General features: G+C 46.9%; 1 protein-coding gene across 3 annotated transcripts in view; it reads left to right on the top strand.

Annotated features, from left to right (window-relative positions):
• Positions 1–22118, top strand: part of GNB1 (G protein subunit beta 1) — an 805062-nt gene that overhangs the window by 112333 nt on the left and 670611 nt on the right. The gene's annotated exons all lie outside the window — the stretch shown is intronic.

The raw sequence follows: 22118 nt of genomic DNA, 5'->3' as shown, positions 1-22118 counted from the left end.
GGCCCTCTGCATTAACAAACGTCTTCTTTTCTAATTTGAGGCATTCTTGAGCATTACCACCACCCAGGGAGAGACATATTGTGGTGTCTGTTGAAAAAGAAAGTGGGGGGGATGGGAAAGGTGGGAGGCTAAAAGGCCAGAGTTCGGATATAAGCAAGGCTGGCAAATGGAAAGGTACAAGCGAGTTGAGGGAAGAGCACTTGCTTTTAGGAGTGTAAATCGTTGGTACTTTATCAAACACATGATTGATTGGAAATGAAAAGTAATTCAAGCCGACTAGTTAAGGGCAGACCAGCTGATGAGACAGATGAAGGTAATTAAAACAAAATATTGAAAACATTCCTTAATCCCACGTTTGGATTTAAAGCTGCAGTTATACGGACTTTAATTTATGGAGTGGAGGCTTACCGTGCATGGCGTCTGCAGATATTGGATTTGAAAGTAGGATATGGCATAGAGTTCTGAGGGATACCAAATGTAGTTCCTCTGTCAGCCATTTTATTTGATCTTGACATCACTGTTGTTCGTTCTGTGGTCAGGTGGAAATGGCTTTTCTTTTTTTTTTTTTTTATTTGTTCCATGCCCTGAATCATTTGTATGACGATTTGCACCAAATTATGATACTGAAGAAAGAATACAATTGCTTCCTTTCGTCTTAGATGTGAACAGATCTTGGATGAGATCGGAACCAATCACGGAGGAACTAAAATTGGCTCTGGGAAAGTTAAAACAAAGCTTATGGAATTTGACTGGTGCCTTTTTGATTGTTGATTTTCATGTACAGAAGAGCACGTTGCACCTTAAACATACTTTTTAAGGTCGGTTCCTGGAGCTGAGTGCAACCCTTTGTGATGCAGGAAGCACTGATGCAGACCTCTTAAGGACACTTCCCAAGACGGCCGGTCGGGGGGTGGGGGTGGGGGGGGATCGGGTTCTCTCCAGCAACCAACTGCACACAGGCAATGGCAGGCATCCTTGCAATCGTAGTTAAAGACCTTCCAGAGCAGGATCCCTTGAAGCTGAAGGTCTGAAATTCGGTAAAAAGGAGACTCGCACCACAAGCTGGCAACTACCCAAGTTCTGGCGATCGCACAACAGCTATGATTCTAGCAAGTTAGCCCTGCGAAGAGCAGGTCAGTCCACCGGGTGGTCCAGGGACACTTCAAAAATCTCAGGACGACTGGATCTTTGAACACGTCGAGGCAGGTTGGTCCCACTAGTTCAGGGGTTGCAACACCACACGGGGCCTTCACAAATCAGGTAGTCAATAGGTCTTCTCCGGGCCAGACGCAGGAAAGGATGCTGGGACTATTCAGGGGTCTTTGGATCTTCAGTCGGCTGTTCAGCTTACGTGGTTCCAACACTGATCTGAAGAAATGGCTGCAGGAGTCCCATTATCCACAATCCAACGTGGAGGCAAGTCTAAGACCACCAATGGTAAGCATCTCCACCATTCAACAGCCACCAGTGGTCCAATCGGGGACCACTGTGGGGTTTCACTCATGTTCCACAGATGTGGAGTGGTACCAGACTATTCCCACACCCTTCCTGGGTGCCCCACACACTCTAGGAGTGCTGCCACCAGCTTGTTAGGCGCATCTAAAGTGATGACACAAGAACGCCATAACCTTTAGGTCATCCCATCTGCAAAATGCACCAGAATAGGGGAAAAGTTCCTCCGTTCAAGCACCCACAATATGGAACTACATCCCCTACTAGTATCTGCTGCATTGATGATCACCTCAACTTCTGGAAGACTCTGAAGACCTGGCTCTTCCCACCTGCCTCTTGACTGACCTAATCTACATCTCGGGTGATCTTTGCCCCGAGACAGGTAGGCAGGGGCATCAATGAGGAACACGAGGAGACTCCAAGAAAGTGCAAAGTATGCACAGAATGAATTCCCAAAGACCTGCGTGACGGGACCAGCAATCAATCAATGAAATAAGTAATCAGCCATGATTCTCAGGGACATATCGAACCCCAGCTCGATGGAAGATGGCCATATCCCTCCCAAAGGCACGTCCACCCACCCGCCAACATCTGCAATCACCCACTACTCAAGCTCATATCGCACATCACCGGTGCCACTACGAAGTCCCACAATAATAATTCAGTCTTGCTGGACACAATCAGTCTCCTTTACTCAGATACACTCCCAACAACATTCACAACACCCAACTACAAGCAAGTTCTACTTGTGTCGCTAGCAGGGACTTAACCAACCCTACCTTTTGTACTGGCTAGATGCATACATTCCTTAACTCCTGCCCCTCCCCCCCTCCCCAAACCCAATCCCTCATACCTCGGACCTCCAAGGGTGTTCACCTACAGTGCTTTGAGGCCACACCAATGGCAGTTGGCGCTATACAAATGTCACATGACATTAGTGTCATGTTGCCCTTTACAAGCCCAACAAGCGCTTTGAAACGGTCAAAAGACTGCACTCTACTGAACACCAAATAAATGCATGAGTGGTACTCTGTTCATGGAAAGGGTACGTCCAAAGTGAACCTGCAAATGTTACCTTTTAAGTTTTAACCCGGTAAACATCTCTCCCGGTGCAAATCCAAGAAATCCAGTCTGCCATCTTCACAGGACCATATAGACTAAATGGAGTGTGGGTGCACACCCTACATTCAAAAAATGATAATGGAACAGTTAACATAAATTATGGTTAAGCTTGGGGTGCAAAGCAGGTAGCACAACCTTGACACGAGGTTGGGAAGACAAGGAAACAGAATAAGTATCCATGGAGATTGGATACTCCCGTCCCCTGCACACATTTGAGCTGAAAAACAATATTAAAAAGACTGTTAGAAATACTAATCTCTAACATTTGAATGGAACCAATGGTCAAACCCCATCCCCAATGACACCCAGCCATGGCGTCCTCCAGAAAAATCAGTTGGGGGGACGGGGTATGGAGGGGGGGGGTAAGGTGTGAGTAACCCCAAATCATCTGCCCCCTCAGAGTAAACCTTACACTAAATCATAGTCTATTCCATTCCCCTGCTTTTTCTTCATCCCGTCTAAAGCAATCGTACCTGGAAGATACACATTTGTATCTACCTATAACTTTGTTGCATGTCTTCCCTGATGTAGGTAAAGTTTCTTGGTGAATTTTCCAGACACATTGTGGGGAGCATTGTAACCTTTGTGCACAGGACCCCACTCTTCATGGGGATTACACTTCTGACGCTATTGTATAATGTGAAACAACCCTCTTTAACTTGATTAGAGTATCATGGTCTAGCATCACATAACCAGCTCCTCTTACAAAGATGGCAATCTGTCCCAATAAACAAAATGAGAGGGCAAAGAGAATAAGTAAATGAACAGATAAATGGAAAATGAGGTAACATCCACTTTAACCCCAAAAAATGCAATTCTTTAAACAATTCAAGTTTGGAAGGGATAATTAAAAAGAAACTGGTGGAGCCGAGTTGGGTACAGATGCAGCGAGGCAGGTAGAAGTCTAAACAAGTGTACGTGCATTGGAGGCTCACACCAAAAAGCAAAATGAATCTGCATCAAAAGCGCCTTTTACATTTTCAAGTTACCATTTTTGGCACACATGCATTTGGTGACGAAACAAATTCTTGCAGGAAATACACAATGTCCCAGCAGTGTAAATATCACAGTGTAGCATAACATAGTGAATCATACCAAATCTAACAAACCATAGCATTCCAAACCATGGCAGCGCACAGCAAAGCTAGTACAGTGCCGCCACACATATAAAACATTGGGAGACATCGCAAATCGGACAAATATAACCCATAAAAACAGCTTTGCAAAGTTGACATATCCCAATTAAAATGTTAGTGGATTCCTCTGAAATAAAATGCCCGTACACGCATCGAAGCTGTGTACTTCGTTCCCTTTGCGATTATTTAACAGGTTCTCCCATTCTAAAATGGTATTTGTCCGATATATCGGAAGTGACTTTTCAAGCTCGGCATTTATCCCTTGGTGTGTTAACAAACATGTGGATTTGCTTCCTAGGCTGAGCTCTGGATAGTCTGTTCAACTTTAGTGTGTTAAGATAAACGAGCATTAAATACTCAAATACCACGTTCGTTTGCATTGTCCTGTGACAGGTTTTTAACTTCAAGAGCTTGATGTTCGAGATTTTAAAGTGTCCTAGTCTAGTAAATTGGGGTTGCTGTTGGACTCTGAGTACAACTTTCTAGGACTTCCGCCTTTGGAACATGCAATTCTATAGACTCTTGTTTCTGGACATATTTTGTCCAGTGGGTGGTCTTCATTATATAGAAGTGCCATGGTAGCTTGGTCTTCTGCAACTCTTGCTGATGGTTGACCTTTTGGTGCGGTCTTAATTTTCTCAGTAGCTCGTTTGGTCTACATATTTTCTGTGCCATGCTCATAAAATAGAAGACCTTGCTAGTCCATGCAAATAATGAATAGCCGATCTGCCACTTACTACCCAATTATTCTGAAAGCTCTGCTTTCCCTTGCACTTAGCCCAGGGTTTGCCTTTGCAGACAGCTGCGGAGCTCTGGGCGTAGACATGCATTAGATACTCCTAGGGTCCCTTTATTCCATACTTTGGGGATCTTTCACACAGGACCAGAGCATTTTTTGTAGCAACAAAAAAAAGTCCTTGAATATCTTGGAGCCGGCACGTACAAGGCCTTGGCCCTGCCAGGCAGGCCCTGGTCTTGACCTTTAGTCCTTTTCTCTGCGTAGTCTGGATTGTGTGCATGTGGCACCTGACGATCCCCCTCCCCCACGTTTTCTTGTCTAATCATTCTTCTCTTGCCTGGGCTTTGTGGTGCAAATCTTCTGTGTATGCTAGTTAAGAATCTGATCCCTATTACTTCTGTCTCAAATTCATGGAGCCTAATCGCTGTTGGGGCGCTTCTTTCTATTGCTACACCTTATCGGTATGCTCACTTGGTTGTGAAATTGCGTGCTTGGATGATTTTCGACACCCAGCGCCTTATCACTTAAAAGATTTAATTCAAGAAAAATGTTGCAGGTTGGTTCGAATTTCTTTTTAGAGCACCCCATTCTGGGTCCTCTTTCCTGGGGTCCCTGGTGCTGAGACGGATCATTTGGCTGCTAGTGGGACTAATCCCAAGGCATCCTGTAAGGGGACTAAACTGGATACTTGGACACGCTCCGAGTGTCCCGGTTCAGGGGTTAAAGTCCACCAGCAAGTCCAGGGATCCCCTGATTAGGGACTTAAGTTACCAAAGGAATTTTTGAGGTTCTCTTCTGAGGCTATGGAGAGCACTGACTAGCCCTGTGATCACTGACTTAGGGCTTAAACTACTGGGAAATGTCTCGAGGTTCACAAGCTAGGTGGTGAAAAGATAACTGCCAGTGTAGAGGTTCACATCACACCCTCAGTGGAGCCAAATTAATTTGGCCTTTCACCAGGAATCCCTGCAGCAGGCCGATGCATTCCACTGGTGCAGCAAAGATGGGTGCTCTGCAAAAGGGTTATACTCCTATGTCCCGTCCTCTTTCCTCCGTACTTATGGGACATTCCTCCGGGACAGGAGCACTTTGTAAACGTGTCTTTTTATTTATTTTTTTTTACTCGGGGGGGGGGGGGGGGGGGGGCTGGGGGTGGGGGGTGTACCGCACGCGGTCGTAACCCCACCCTCTACAGCTCCACCCACTGCATCGCCCATCAGTCTTTTTCTCTGCACGTTCGGGACTGGATGCACTTTCATCTTCCGAAAATGTTTTCCTTCTGGTGTCCTTCTCTCCTGCTCCAGTTTAGCGGTCACATAGTAGTCTATGCCATTTCGGTTTGATTTTCCTAATTCCTGCGAACGACATTTCGCTAGGGTGGATCCCCATCCTTTTTCTAGAGTGTTTGGGTAAGGACCACCAGTGGGACTCGTGTTTCTATTGCGATTCCCTTTCGGTCTGGGCACTTCAATGTCGGCTGGAGCGGTGGGAGGTGTTTCAGTGCGTTCCTCCTCTGCATTTTCAGAGTTTCATAGACGAGACGAGACACCCGGTAAGTTCTTTAGTTTTCATGGCACCCCGACCGGGGGACTCCTTCGCGGGGTCTTCCCGGTCCAGGAGGGGCTTTAAAAGCTGTCACCAGGGATTCCCCTGAGGTGCCTTCTAGGCCTAAAAAGTACTAGAGTTTTCTCAGAGTGCCTCTGTTAAAGGGCCTGCTCACCAGGCCTCCAAATAAGATGGGTACAAGGCTTTTTTTACGCATGAAAATCTTGCAAATACGACAGCTTTATTATTTTCCTGGGTACATTTACACGCAGGTTTAGAGCAGAGGGCAGTGCAAAGGTCCGGTTACTTGATAAAAATCGAAAGAAGCCGCATAGTTTCTATCTACATGGATGCAAGCCACCTCTGAAACATAATGTATTTCTCTGAAGCCTTTAAAAAATAAACTGCACACTGTGATAAAAGAAATGGTTTCTTTCCATTCAGCTTTAGAAGCGCTGTGCATAATATGCTAGAATTCTAGGATTGGATAGTAAGATTGAAAACTAATTTGCAATTGAGAATTAATATTTTGTAACAAATTATGCTTTTTTTTCCAGTGAAAGCAAACGAGTATTGCACAATTGTGTTTTTCAGAGTTCTGGTGCTGTGTGCATAATCAAGCGGAGGCAGATCATTTTTACACTGATAATTTAATTTGCACTGTGTGTAAAATGATGACTATGCACAGTTTAGATTACATCCATTCAACCTTGCAGTCAATGGGGTTCATTACTATAAATGGTCAGTGGCAGCAGAGTCTTTGGTGTAATGACAATCACTCACCATTGAATAATCGCAGGTGTTCTAGCCTCTCAAATTAAAACATCCAAAACCTTACTCTCCAGGAAGTGCAAGCGCTGTTCAAAAACAAACAAATGAAAGTTACATTTGTAATTGAAATAGAAACTCAGCAAAACCTGTCCCTGTGATAATCCAGATAGGTATTTAACTTCATGTAGTGCCTCAAATGGTTCGTCCAACATCTAGGTACGGTGGTTATACCTCAGCCAATACGCCGTTAACTGACCTCTGAAGGATGTTGGCCAATAAGATAGCTCAGCCGGTTGAGCACTCACTGCTGCAATCCGTGCGTGATCTGTAGGTTGCAGGCTCGAATTCCGGCAAGTCCAACTCAGCCTTTCACCCTTTGGAGGTCGATCAAGGAGTACTGACTTTGGTTTGGTGATAATTGTGATAAATATGTTCTATGTACAGCGCTTGGCCAAAAGCGCTATATGAATAGCCATTTCACCATTAGATTAGATGTAGAATGTAGCATAGTCCTGGCCTATCTTCATTGTTGTATCATAACATTGGCATACCATTGGGTAGTAATAGCTCCAGAAAATGAGGACTCGTTAAACATGAAATAAAAATTCTGCTATCGAACCTCAAAATGCACAATACAAATCATGTTTGCTTTAATATGTAATTGGCTAGGTTTTTGTGATTTCAACATTTAAATATATACAGGAGAGATCAATTGGCCAGACCTGAGAAAATAATGAAAGGTGTATTCTGTCACAATGCAGAAAGCTGCCGTACAGTAATGATTTCCTTACAATTTGTGCATGCGTCGGCTGGATGTCACATACATTTTACTCTCTTGCAAAGAAGTCATTTTTACTCTTAAAATCACATTTACTCTCAAAGTTTAAAAATGGGGAGTCAAATACTCCCTCCAAAATCTTATCTGGAGCACTGCTGCTCACACCGGATTGCGATCTGAGGCCCCTCCTGTGGGGGCTATTCAACAGCCCAGTTCTACTGAGGCGGTGGGTACCGGAACTTGCTTCGAGGTGTTCTAGTCGGGAGCTTCCCAAACAGACACCTGGGCGTGCCCTGAGGCCTCGGTAGAAGTTTTCTGTACTGAACTAAGGTTTGAGGCCTCTAGTGAGGTAGCTGTTACTGGACCGTTACCGGAGGCTAAGGTGACTGACAGAACTGAGAGGCCTGTTAAGGTTTTGCCGGTGAGGTGGGTTCCTCATCGGTCCCGCTCTAGTGGGGATACCGGTTTTGTTAAGGGGGCACAGAGTGAGGTCGCTGACCGTAATTCCTCTGTTACTGGCGTTGTCGAGGTTCCTCTTTCAGAGGCTAATTTGGCTATTCATGTCTCAAACATCCTAGGCCACACAGTACCGGTACTGCCGAGGTTCCTTGTGTCCAGGCTAAAGTCAAGACTCCCTGACCTGTCTGTGGAGACCCCTGCCTCACTCACACATGTGATGCAGTTTTCCTTAGGCGTTAACCAAATGAAACCCGGCCCAGCGTGAACTGCGACGGCCATTTTGGACTCTTCCTTTACACCTACACCTACCCCATCGGCGTTGGTCTGGGAGCATTTTTTCGGGTGAACAGTGTTTTCGTTGTGCACCGTTTCGTCCAGTTTATGACTGGAATGCTCGGATGCCATTGCAGCACTCTGTCTTGCTCCCGGCAGCGTCGGCGCCGTTGATCTAGGTCAACCCTGCTGGTGAGTGCCCCTCTTGGCAACCCTCTCCTTTGCGGCCCTGGAGCTATTCCACTCATGAGTTCCCCCGCCTGCCACAGTCTCTAAGCCTTCGGCGGATGATGCCTTCTTCGTAAAAATTTCCGAAGCGAATGCACTCCGACCCCATGAAGGAATATTTCAGAGGTCTTTTTAAGGAAATCTGCCCTCCAGGGCCGGGTTCCGTTCCAGCCGTTCCCGTCACAGCACTGGTTGTTCCGGCAGTTGTCCCACCTCTACCAGTTTGCTCACCTCCAGCCCTTCCACCTCCGCCGCCCTTGTCTCCAATAGACAAGTCTTCAGCGGAGTCAGATGTGACGCAGGTCGATCCACTTGTGTGTCATCCAACGCGTCCGGATCAGGATAGCGATGACCAGCCCCGCTCTGTTAGGGCGTTCCATGACCGGGTACTTGACATGACTCTTCTGGATGTTCCAGTACCTGAGGCACCTCCTCCGCAAGAAGGGGAGCTTTCGGGGGCGTTCACCTTGTCTCCTCAGGAGCGCACCGCCTTGTTCTTTCAGGATAAAGTTTTGGCCGAGGTCCGCAAAGTCTGGGATAAGCCACACTCTGGACTGCATGTTAACAAAAAGATTGACGATCGTTACAGGCTTCATACCTCGGTGGAGGAAGCCTTGGCGTCTTGCACGCTTCCTTCCTCCACAGTGGTGGCGGTCGCTACACTTAAATCCAGACCGGCTTCAGTGTCATCTACAGCGGCGGCTCAGGTTCTGGCCAAAGAGGACAAGTTGCTTGACTCTTTGGGGGGGAAGATCTTTGCTAATTCAGCTCTGCAGTTGCGCCTGGTGAACACAGAGCTCATTTTAGCGGGGGCAAATATGAAGATGTGGAAAGGTCTGTTGAGATTTGAGTTCATTCCTGCAGACAAGCTGGACAATTTTAAGGCTGGCTTGTCAGATGCCAGAGTCCTGGCGCAGGATGTGCTTGAGGCTGCGGCGCATCATGTCGACACCTCAGCTCAGGGCCTCATGCTTAGCATGGACGCATCTCTTCAGGCTTGGCTTTACGCCGCAAGTTTTCGAAGGAGGTGCACGATAAAGTTCTGGACCTGACTTTTGACGGCAAAGAACTGTTCCTTTCGTCAACAGGCATAGAGCTGAATAAAATTAAGGACAGCACTCAGACGGCCAAGTCTTTGTCTGATCTGGTAAAACCACCTTTTAGGGCTCAGAACGCCTTTGCATCCTTTGTCTTCCTCTAGTTTTCAGGGGTTTCTAGATCGAAAAACAGTCTATCCTCCAGCCAGAAACTCCTGCCAGCGTCCGCAGCTAGGCCGGTTTTTCTCTAGGTCTTAAGCATCCTCCTCCAGGATCTGGGGGGGGGTCCTGCCTCTGAGAAGACCGCTAAATGAGGATTTTTGGCGCTCGCAACAGACCCCGGTGGGAGGGCGCATTGCGTCTCACTGGGAGCCATGACAGACCATCGCCCAGGAACGGTGGGTCTTTTCCGTCGCTCGGGCGAATTCCGCTTACCCCTTCCCCACCCATCAATCCTCCCTTCCAGCAGTCGGGGACGCCCTCCCTCAGAGCCGAAGTCCAGAAGCTTCTGGATCTCAAGGCAGTGGAACCCGTTCCCCTAGGGGAGGGCTTCTACACCCATCTGTTCATGGTGCCCAAACCCAACGAGGCTGGCCTGCGCACAGTCCTAAACCTTTCCCAGTTCAACCTTTCTCTTCCCCAATAGAAATTCAAGATGATCACACCCAATCAGATAAAGTCCTCTCTACAGTAGGGCGACTGGCTCAGCGTGGTGGACCTTCAGGATGCTTATATGCGTATACTCATTTGGAGCCCACATCGGAAATACCTACGTTTTCCAATGGAGGAGGAGTATTTCCAGTTTCGTGTGCCCTTGTTTGGTCTCAGCTCGGCACTGCGTGTCTTTACGAAGATGTCGGTCATCGCAGCTTATCTTTGGCAACAGGGTATCATGTGTATCTTTATTTGGACGATTGGCTGCTGCGCAGTCCCCGTTCACTGAAAGGCTCAAGCAACCTTCAGTCTCTCCTCCAGCTCCTGTTTCACCTTGTGGTGTCGGTGAACTGGCGGAAATCCTCCATGACAGTCTCTCAGGACTTGATTTTCCTGGGTTTTCTTTGGAACACGATCGATTGCAAAGTGTACCTGACTGGGGACAGAATGGTGGATCTGTTGCCACGTGTCGGGTGTTTATGCAGTTGGAGAGCATGTCGGCCTGGTGGTTCCAGAGGCTTCTGGGCCTCATGGCTTTGTGCGTTCTGGCTCTTCCTCTTGCTCGTCTCAAGATGAGGCGGACACAGAAGGCTCTTCGGAGCTCATGGCTTCAAGAAGTGGATCTAGATTCCAAAATGATACTGGTTCTATCTTTCATGAGGACGGACCTGTTGTGGTGGTCGTCTCTCAGCAATCTGTTGGTGGGCGCTCCCTTCCAGGACCCTTGCCTGCTATTGACTGTCACAATGGACTCCTCCCTTCTGAGTTGAGGCGCGACTCTGGATCATCTTCAAGTTTCAGATCTTTGGTCGCCACAGGACAAACTGCTTCATATAAATTATCTGGCGCTTCTGGTGATATTCCTGGCGCTGAAAGCGTTCAAACCAGGCATTGTCAACCAGGTGAGCCATGTCTGCACGGACAATGTGGTGTCCATGTTCTATATCGACAAGCAGGGTGGTACCAGGTCTACCCTTGTGGATCTTGCCATTCAGATTTGGGAAGGGGCCATTCAGTATATCTGCCTGGTAGCAGTTCACATCCCGGGCCAGCTGAATGTCACTGCGGATGCCCTCAGCCGACAAGTGATTGCCAGCTACGAGTGGGAACTGAACACAGAAATCCTCTCCGACATTTTTTGATGTTGGGGCACTCCAGAAGTGGGCCTCTTTTGTGATATCTACAAAGCAGACGCTCCCCCTGTATGCCTCCAGGAACGGGCTCGGAGCCTCCTCACTCGGGGATGCGCTCGAGATTCCATGGCACAACATGAAGGCCTATGCTTTTCCACCTCTTCCTCTGATCCATCGGGTGCTTTGCAAGCTGAGTAACAGTGAATTGCTACCTGCTGTTGATGGCCAGGTCTTGGTTTTCAGAGCTTCAGCATCTATGTGCCCGCCGCTCAAGCTTCTACTGGTCTCTATCTGCTTCACCAGAGCGATCAACAGCTGTGGCACCCTTCCTCACAATCGTTCAGCTTGGCGGCTTGGTGCCAGAGTTCAGATCTTTAGAGCGCTTCAATTTGTGGTTAACATGCGCATTATTCAAGCGGCCAGGAAGCCCTCAAGATCTCAGTATAGAAATAAATGGCTATGCTTCTGTCACGTGTTTGGCTAGACAGCTAGACCTCAGGGCGGCTACTATCGACATGGTCCTGTTTTTTGTCTCCCATCTGGCAGAGTCTGGCATCCATGTCTTGTCCTGCAGGGCATATTTATTGGCTGTTGCTGCTGATTTGTTCACCAACCAGTGCTCCTTTTCGCTGTCTAATCCAGTCATTAAGACACTTTGCGGGCCTGATGCATCTTTATCCTCCTGTTCGCAATCTGCATCACAGGTGGGATTTGAATGTGGTCCTTACAGCCTTGTGTCATAAGCCTTTTGAGCCCATGGCTACTGTCGATTTTAAGTGCCTTTCCTGGAAAGTGTCCTTTTTGAATGCTGTGACTTCAGCAAGGCGTGCAAGTGAGCTTCAAGCCTTGTCGGTTGAGCATCCATTCCTTACTTTTCATAAAGGTAAGGTTGTCCTGCGAATAAATCCTGCCTGTCTTCCTAAGGTGGTCTCTGAGGCCAGGTCTGGGAAGAATACAGGCAATGAAATCGACTGATTCAGATGAAAATCAGAGGCCTAAAGGGTTCTGCACTGCCTGGACGTTAGAAGAGCCCTTAAGTTCTATCCGGACTGAACATCTGAGCTTAGGAACTCTTTGCAGCTTTTTGTGACCTTCAAAAATCCGCAAGGAAAGCCGGCCTCAAAAGCGACCATCTCTCGGTGAATCGCGGCCTGTATTTCGGAGGCGTATACCATTCAGGGTCTTCAGGCACCAAAGGGAATTCATGCTCATCTTGTACGGGGCAAGGCGGCTGCTGTTGCCTTCCAAAAATCTTTTTCCTAGTAGACCATCGCAAAAGCGGCTACGTGGGGCTCCCCATCAGCTTTTTGTAAGCATTACTGTCTGGACCGGAGCTCCAGGGCTGATCCTCAGTTAGGTCAAGCAGTGCTTAAGAACCTGGTTCAGTAAGGAGTTTCCATCCACCTCTAATTCCTGTGACGAGTGCTTGGGAATCCCCCATAAGTATGGCGGTAAGGGGACGGAATGTAGGAGTATAATAGCTACTCACCGTAGTGACTACCTTACTCCTAGTCCATAGTCCCCTTTCCTCCATACGCCCACCCGCCGTCCCCTCTAAAAAGGTTCCTCGTTTATTGCTTAAAGGTCATAGTCCTGGCGTTAGAAAAGGACTGATGGCCGATGTGCTGAGCGGATCGAAGGAGGGCGGGGTTACTGCCGCGTGTGGTACCCCGCGTGAAAAGAGGACACACTTTTGAAAAATGTGATTCTTTTTACAAAGTGCTCTGGTCCCGTCCCACAGGACTGAGTAATGTCCCATAAGTAGGTAGAAAAGGGGACTATGGACTAGGAGTAAGGTAGTCACTACGGTGAGTAACTTTATTAATATTCGCCGATTTAAGCCATGAAACCCACTCAATCACACAGGCTAACCGTAAAACCTCGGGTGAAGAGACCAATTACCTCATGAACCCAGTGACTAAAATTCCATCCCACAAAATGGTGGCTCCACATGAAGTGATTGATTCCAACATTATTACATCATTGTGCACTTCTAAATATCTCATCCAAGTTCTACCCCCAGTCCTCCATCCCTTTGCCCTTTCTGCCATACTTGTGGGATATTCTGTCCTTCAAAACTCGACCAGAGCACTTTTTGGTAGCATCCCAAAAATGTCTTTTATTTTTACGTGGTGTCAAAGTGCATATGGCTAGAGACCTGCCTCTGTTCCACAGTAGTTTCCTTTTCCTATGCCAGAGTGTAAGGGTGTCACTTAGTGTCTCCTGCGGCCCCTCACAATCTTTGCCTCAAGTGTCACTGCCCAGAATATCCATGGAATTTGTACTTCTATTGCGATTCCCTCAGTCTGGGCACTCAGACACTCGTCTGGTGGGAGGTCTTCGACAGCGTTCCTGCGGTCCACTTAAGGGAATTCATGCAGGAAAATAAACTGCCTGGTGAGTACCCTTCCTAACGGAGCACGCTGGTGTGGGGGGGGGGGGATAACCTTCCCGAGCACATCTGGTTCAGGGAGGAGTCCTTGGTACACAAGAGTCACCAAGGCTTGCGCTGACAAGCCCCACTCTGGTTTTAAACTGGACTCCCCTCTGAGCCCTTTGGGTACTAAATGTAATAATCGCCTGTGAGGTTCCCCGGAAGAAAGGGTCTAAGTAAGGCTGAGGATCCTCGTTCCAGGACTAAAACTGGATGATCATCCAAGGTTCCCCTCAAAGCGACTAAACCTAGTACCGGCCACGCTGAAGGAGCCAAATGGACAGTTTGTCCAAAGTCCACATCTACCGGCTCAGCCGCGGATCTCTCAAAGGGCTAAGGACTCATCGAAGGCTCGTAAAATAATGGCCAAATCGTCCATGGCTTAAGATAAATCTGTGACACACATTACCACAGCCTCAAAATGTTGGCTCCTAGGGTGTTAAGCTATAAGATCTGATACCAGGCACAGGTCTTTGCCTTCTGCATCTTTGGGGAGTGACCCTTACAGTCCAAAATAGAATTGGACTCTGCACATAAGAATGCCAATACCATTGACAATCTCTTCCTTCTACCTCTGCAAAGTTGCACTACATAGTAGAGGGGGTGGTCCTCTTGGCAGCAAGTGGCAAACTAACATTGGAGATGGAATCCATTTGGCAGACCAATACCAACTCTACAGCCAAGGCAGACGCCAGAGGATGCATTGGTCATCGGTTTCCAAAACCTGATGCATTCAGACCCGATTAACACCTACTTCAAAGACTACAGTAAACTCCAAGGCCAGTGGAAGTACTGCCTCCTCCATGACCACCACTTGAGTGCACTGAGCTAAGGAAACCCGACACTGCGCCACATAATCCCCCACCCCCTCCTGATGAAAAACAAGAAAATTGTGGGGAAAAAAACCCACACTCTAGCCAACACACAAACAAAAAGATACTCACTACAAGGTTCATTTGTCCGAGGCAATTCCTCTAACCACATGCAGCTACCCTCCACTCAGTCTTTGGCAGCTTTCTCGTCACCATCACAAGTCAGGAAGACAATATTTTAGACTGTGTTCAGAAGAAAGTGTTTTTAAATGTGGCACTCCAACTCAGTCGGGCCAAAACAGAAGCAGTCCTGACCGTGGCCAACCTAAAACTATGGATGAAATTCTGTGTTCGTACAGTTCAATCCTCAGGCTAAACTGGACCATTTCAATACGGGTCTAACAGAGGGCAGGGTTCTGGCTCACGACTTAATTGAAGCCACAGATACTTCAGCGCAAGGTCTTATGATCAGTACTTGTCAAGCCTGGCTCAGTTTAAAAAGGAAGTCCGAGAAAATGTTTCCGGACCTTCTGTTTGAGAGTAAAGTGATTTTTCCAGAGCTCCACTGGTGAGCTCGCCAAAACCAAAGCGAAAACCTGGATGACACTCGCTGTCTGTCTTCACAAAAGCATTGGTTAATGTCTTTTTACCCTCAGAAGTTGGATTTTCGTTCCAGACCCGTGGCAGGTTTTTGCAGTTTTTGTGACTGTAAATCATGGCAGCCAGACCTCTCCCTAGTAGTGGTCCTTGCCACAAACAGAATGAGTGGCCGGGGGAGTTTCTCAATCAGCAGCCTCCACTTCCGGAGCCAATACGTCCTCTTTGGACACGAACCCCAAATTATGGTTTGGAAAGGTCTTGCGTGGTTCTTGCAGCGGGATGCATTTCTGTACATCTAGGGGCTTGGCAGACCATCAAAGGATCCTTGTCAGTTACCCATTCAGGCTTTGGTTTGCTGTCCCAAATCTCAGTGCTGAGAGATATATTTTGTTTACGAGTTTCTCTAATGCACTAAAGACAGGAAGGTAGTGTGCTTTTTGGAAAACAAAAACTTGCTCTCAATTAGATCATACAACTGTCGCTTATTTGGCAGTTTATTAACTCAAATGTTACAGAATAAAAATACAGAATAAGAGTTTTGCATCATGGTTAGCTTTTGTTTTCACCACGAACTTCCCTGGAATCCCAAAGACACTCACCACGGGAATGGACCGGATAGGAAGATAAGTCCACCTTCTCCCAATCCAGCAGAAGCAAACGTGACTCGTTTTTTACCAGCCTTGTCTGATATTCCCCAGTCTAACGTACACAATTACAGCTCTGTACTTTTACAGCAAGGCTGATTACCAATACTATTTACCGGTTCATAGTCATTCCGTGTCAAAAAAAGCAACGACATACCAAAGCATCTAAAAATGCATCGTATTGTAAAGCATCGACGGTCTCTTTAATATGGAAAAGTGCATGTCCATCTAAACCAGTCCATCGAAAATATAAATGGACTGATTTCAATGGAAATCCACTTTTACATGGAAAAGGGCAGTTTTTTGAAAGTTAAAACGTTACATGGAGCTATCCAGTACTGAAATTTCGGCACTGGCCAGCTCCGTGTAACGTTTTTGTATATTGGTTGTGGGGGCGGGGGTTCCAACCCCCACGCCTAACCCTAATGTAGCCCTTAATCTAACCCTAGCCCTAACTACTACCCCTAATCCTAATCTAACCCGTAATCTAACCCTAGCCCCAACCCTTACCCTTACCCCCAACCCTTACCCCCACACCAGTAATTTCAATGGATCCATCGATTATATACAACGAAATGGCTATTCGATGGAATGGAATTTCATTGCATATAATTTGATGATTTGGTATTGGATGCTTTGGTGTTTGATGGATTGACACGATACCCCATTTCAGATACTCGGCCGATGTATGCTGTGAAATTCCACTGGCTTGTAAAATACCCTGTTTCCTGTGGGTGCTGAAAGGACTTGCTTTCGGCTCCTTGGGGAGTAACTCAAAACAATCCTTGATCAAGGCAGCAAGAATAAAACATTTCTCCAGTTATTCAGAAAATGCAGTGTTCAAACATGAGCTTTCACTAGCGCTTGTAGTGAAATATCCACTTGTGCACCCAAAGAGCATTTCAATAGACTCCATATTTTAGTCCAAGATATTACATTTTTTTAAATGCATTATATTTTGCCATGTCCCCCTCCCGTCAATTCCCGCTTCATGTCCTCCACTGATGCAGACAGGACCTTCTCTCAGTTTGGAAATTCAAAAACTATTGGGCATAAAGGCAATTGCCTTCCAGTGGAAGAGGACGGGGTGCTTCTGCTCAAATTTCTAGTGCTGAAAGCCAACCACGCTGGCCTGCCAGAATTCCATCTCCCCGTTCCCCAGGAAAGATTCAAGATGCCTGCACAGATGCAGCTCTCTAATAAAAGACAATTGGCTGAGTAGTGTTCAGAATGTGTACCTTAACATCCCAACATGGCTCCAGCACTGCAAATGACTTAGTTTTTTGGTACGTTTCTAGTTGGGTCCTTCTCTGCAGACTGAGCTGGGCATATTTACCAAGATGATGGCTGTAATAGCAGCTTTTGTCAGGCTTCAGGGATTCCATGACTATCCATATTTGGACGACCAGCTCCTCAGATATGTCCTCAATGCAGCCTCCAAAGTGCAGATATTACTACAGCTCCTGCTGACAACCTGGGGTTAACCCTGAACTGGAGGAAGGCTTCCATGATGGCCACTCAATCTGATTTATGTAGGTTTCCGCTGGAACCCAACGATGGACAATGTTTTTCTAATGGAGGGCAGTATTATGAATCTAATTTGAACATGTACCCTTTTTCTGAATTACACCCACATGTTAGCATGGTGGTTCCAGAGGCTTCTGGGCTTGTCTTCCTGTGTCTTAGTTCTCTTCCTCAAGCAATGTTAAAAATTAAGCACACAGTTGGGTCCGAGACATACCTGGTCCTATTAAATGGATTTCTACTGACTCCAGAAATAACTGGCCTCAAGTGGTGACTACTCCAAAATCCTAGGAGCCTTTTTCAGAACCTTCCCTATCTGCTCTACTAGAATTTGGGGGGTGGGGTGCCTCTGGTTGTTAGCCATTTTTGTGGCTCTGAAAGCCTTACAGTTCAGCATCACCAACCAAGTAGTTTGCGACAAGACAGACAAGCGTCTTTTTGCGTAAACAAGCAAAGGGGGTAGGGAGTGTTCACAAAGTCCCCTTCCCTATGCGAAGTACAGAAAGAGATGGCTTCAAGCGATGCACAGCCCTGGCCAAGAAAACATAGCAGCCGACTCCTTCAGCCTCTGGTCTTTGTTTAATTCCTAGTCGTGATTTGACAATCAAGTTCTTGCCCATCTCTTCAGTGTGTGGAGACCTAAAGTTATAGACCTGTTTGTAACCCAAAGCAACAAGAAACTTGACCTGTATGCTTCCAGAGCGGGGTCTGGGCTCCGGCTCCATGGGGATGCTCTAGAGATCTTATGTGATGGAGTGTTGGCATTGGCTGTCCCTCTCCTCCATTTGATTAATTGAGGTTTACTGAAACTGTGGAAAGCGAAAGATTGCATAGTGTTTATAGCCCCTTGCTGGCCAGCCAGGTTCTAGTTTTCAGAGCTAAAGACACTCATTCTCTCTGCCAATTCAGTTGCCAGAGATTCCCAGTGTCCTTCACCAGAACAAACAAGAGTGGCATCGCTCCCCTCAAACTCTCAACTTGGCAGCCTGGATCCTAAGATCAGGTTGCTGCAGTTTAATCTATCTGATATGTGTATCACACAGGCTGCGTGTAAACCTTTTACACGTGGACCGTACAATAGCAAATGGCTCTGCTATCCAGTCACTGGTGCTAAACAAAGATCGACCCTTGTTCAGGAATCCGTGGATATTGTCCTTTCTTGGACCTTGCATTCATATATATTCTTGCCTTGCATACCTGCCGGCTATTTGGGCATCTGATCATTGATTGTGTTCACCTTGACAAATCCAGTGATAAAATGACACTTTGAGGGCTTGCTTCATCTTTTTCCTCCTGTCCAGCCTCCTCGGGTGAAATGGGACCTCAATGTGGTGGTTAACGCGCTTAGTCATAAGCCGTTCGAACCTATAGTTACTGTGGATCTCGGGTTTCTCACCTGGAAGGTGGCCTGTTTGGTCTCCATCACTTCGCTTGAAGAAACGGCAAACTACAAGCTCTGTGCATTCAAGAAACATTTGCCTCGTCATAAGGATAAAGCGTTTCTTCATACACATCCTTCTTTCCTTCCTAAGAGCATTTCAGAATACCACATTAATCAATCCATTACCTTGCCAGTGTATTTTCCCAGACCCTTCTCCAGATGCAGAATGGGTCTTACACATCCTGGATGTACGAAGGGCTCCTAAGTTTTATTTGGATAGGACAAAGACCTTTAGGACACCTTCCCATCTTTTTGTAACACTGTGGTATGCCTAAAAAGAACACAAGCATCAAAGGCTACACTGTTGCATGGATACACACAGTACCAAGGCCTGCAGGCGCCCAAGGGCACCCATGCACATCTAGTATGGGTTAAGCTGCCTCTCCGGTTTTCCAAAAGTACGTCTCATGGGAAACCTTCACTAAGGTGGCCACTTGAGCCTCTCCCTCAGCGTTGTGTTAACATTACTGTCTTGACCCAAGTTCTAGGTCACCGCCATCCTCAAACCTTTAACTAGGGGTGTTTAATCCATCCATCTGTTTATCTATTCATCAGTGCTTGGTGGAATCTCCCACAAGTGTGCAGGAAGGTGGACGGGTTGTATAAATAGTTACTCCCCGTAGTGAGTGATGTGCTCATAGTCCATAGTCCCCCTTCCCTCAATACGCCCACGTCTTCCTTTAAAAAGAAAAGTACCCTTTAGTTGGTCATATGTATACTGACTTTAAAGATGGAAAAGGACTGAAAGGCGATGCGCTGTGCTCAGGCTGGTGGGGCTAGAGCCGTACGTGCAATGGCATGTGAAAAAAAAAGAAATCTGTGTTCCAGTCTCGTCCCAAAGGATGGAATATCCCATAAGTATGGAGGAAAGGACTATGGACTAGTAAGTTAGTCACTACAGTGAGTAACTTTTTTTCTATCTCCATTTGTGGGGACATGCTTTCGTTCAGGGTTGAGTGGTCAGCCTGATAAGGATGGTAGTTTTTTCTCTGCCTGATATTGTGCAGATCCATTGATGGGCAAGCCATCTTGGCAACCAACTTCTGTGCAGTTCTAGACCATGTCTGTGCTGAGGTGCATTCCTCAACCTCTGTATTGGTAGAGCTCAAAAGAATTCCCCCCGACGTGCCCCCCCCCCCCCCCCCCTCCCGGCTAAGGTTCCACTCCTTGCAACAGAGTGACCATATTAAAAACAATTCTGAAATCTCTTCTGGGAAATTCTCCCTAAACCATGGGTACCCCCAAGCCCCTCAGTTACCTAGACCACCGCCTCCAGCAACAAAGCTATAGGGAAATCCCCTGGCCTCGTCCCCTCTGCTCTAATAGACTCAAAACCTCTGGCAACTGATTCTAAATATCCCTCTCAGGAATCCTTAAATCTGGGTGAAGATGTGGTACAAGAGGGTGTACTAGTACATTCTATCGTCTGCACAAGCATTCTATGTCTGCTAATGAACCTGATGGTCTTACTAAAGAAAAGCCCTCCCTGAAGCACATCTACCTGAGGCAATCATTTTGTAGATTTTCATTCAAAACCTGGTTGGTGTTCAAAGACTTAATCTCAGAAGAAAGGAAAACGTGGGTAAAACCCCCATTTCAGTCACTCAAAGACTATATATGCAGTATAGACTGCTACCAATGGAAAAAGTATCTTGGGAATATATATGTGGTGAAGGCTGCTACTAAAGGAACAAGTCACTTGAGTGGCCCGCCCTCAGCTATCCTCATTGGCGCCTGGTGGGGGGAGTGGGTTACAGTGCCGATATAATATTCTAGATCTTCCTATTGGTGTTCAGTCTCTCGGATCCTGCAAGTTTCAATTCTTCCCTGCAGCTTCGACAAGCTTTTGCCAAAGCTTTACTGGTGCCTGCCAACTGGAGGCTCTAGAGAACTTTCTGAATTTGAGCAGTAAGTTCCGAAGATCACCTAGACCAGCTTAAAGTTGGCTTAGCAGGCACAAGATTCATAGAACAGGAGAAACTCGGTTATCTGATTTTGAATGGAGTGTCCTCGCACGTATTCCTTATCTTTGATATTTCCTAATATCCAGCTTGCTGCTCTGAAATAATTTTTTCCCAGTAGAGGGCGCTGTGCGTGGATTCCTGTCGAATCGATGTCCCTCAGAGGCCTCCGTGCCGATGTCTGCGTCATCACAGGTATAAGTAGCGCGCATAGCATCCGTTGCTCAGGTCTGTTTTTCCGTGTTTCGTAGCTTCAGTATCGCAACGCTCTGTTCCGTGATCCATCTAAGTTCTTAGATTTTTTTTTTCTGTGAAAATTTCTATTAGTTTCGATGAGATGGCCTCCTCATCGGCTCAGTCTACGCCTCGGTCCAGTTTTCAAAATTGACACGACTGCGCGGCTGAGATGTCCGTGACGGATCCACATGGTCGGTCTGTGGTGCCTTGGGGCAGAGCATCTGTGTTCCGACTGCGAGAGCCTGTCAATGAGGGCCAAGGCCTTGAGGGAGCGCAGAGGGAAGTTGGAGAGAGGTAAGCCTCAGAAATCCAGTATCGCGTCCAAACGTAATTCTTCGAGTCAAGGCCTTCGTCTCCTTGTCATAATAAAAACACTCCTGATCATGTTCTCGAAGCGGATCACATCATTCTTCCTCTTCGAAACATGCCAAGAAAAGGCGCCATGGGTCACAGTCCACCTCATCCTCCAGTTCACCAGAGAGGGTCATTTGTCCCTCAAAACACTACCCAAGCACAGTGGGAGGAATTCCGTAAAAGTATGTTCAAGGTGTTAGAGAAACGCAGCCTTGCCCCCTCAAAGACACCTAGAGGCAATACCCCAGGAGAAACACCTGGGAAACTCAGGAGCCGCGAGTCCTGAACCTCGGCTGGGGAAACTCCTCGAGAGCATGAAAAACCCTAGAGTCAAGAGACTCTGACGCTCAAAAAGTAGTCACTATCGACCGATACGGCAAAGCCGAAGAGTGCATCAACGGCGCCCTCATCGAAGGGGAAGCCGTCAACGCTTCCTGTGTCTTCGACCTTGACGCTCTACAAGACAATACCTTCGCTTTCGTCGAAGACGTCGACATTAGTTTAAATTACATCGACTTGGAAGCCGTTGACTATTTCAGCAAAGCCATTGACGTAATCGTCGACTATTTCGACAATTTCTGCCCTAATGACATCTATAGTGCCTTATTCTACATTTGAGAAAAAAATACACAACACAGCCTTGTTCAGACCTTTTTGGTCTGGAATATGGGACACCTTCTGTTCCAGAAGAACTGGTGTCAGAAGAATCTAGAATGAAACATCTGCATGACTCTGCTTGAGGCAAGTGGAATTGACACTTCCCCGGAGGTTGAATTCGGTAGAC

The sequence above is a fragment of the Ambystoma mexicanum genome, chromosome 8 (genome assembly GCF_040938575.1).
Source record: "Ambystoma mexicanum isolate Mex_15411 chromosome 8, UKY_AmexF1_1, whole genome shotgun sequence".
NCBI lineage: Eukaryota > Metazoa > Chordata > Amphibia > Caudata > Ambystomatidae > Ambystoma > Ambystoma mexicanum.
This window is presented reverse-complemented; position numbering and strand designations above follow the sequence as displayed.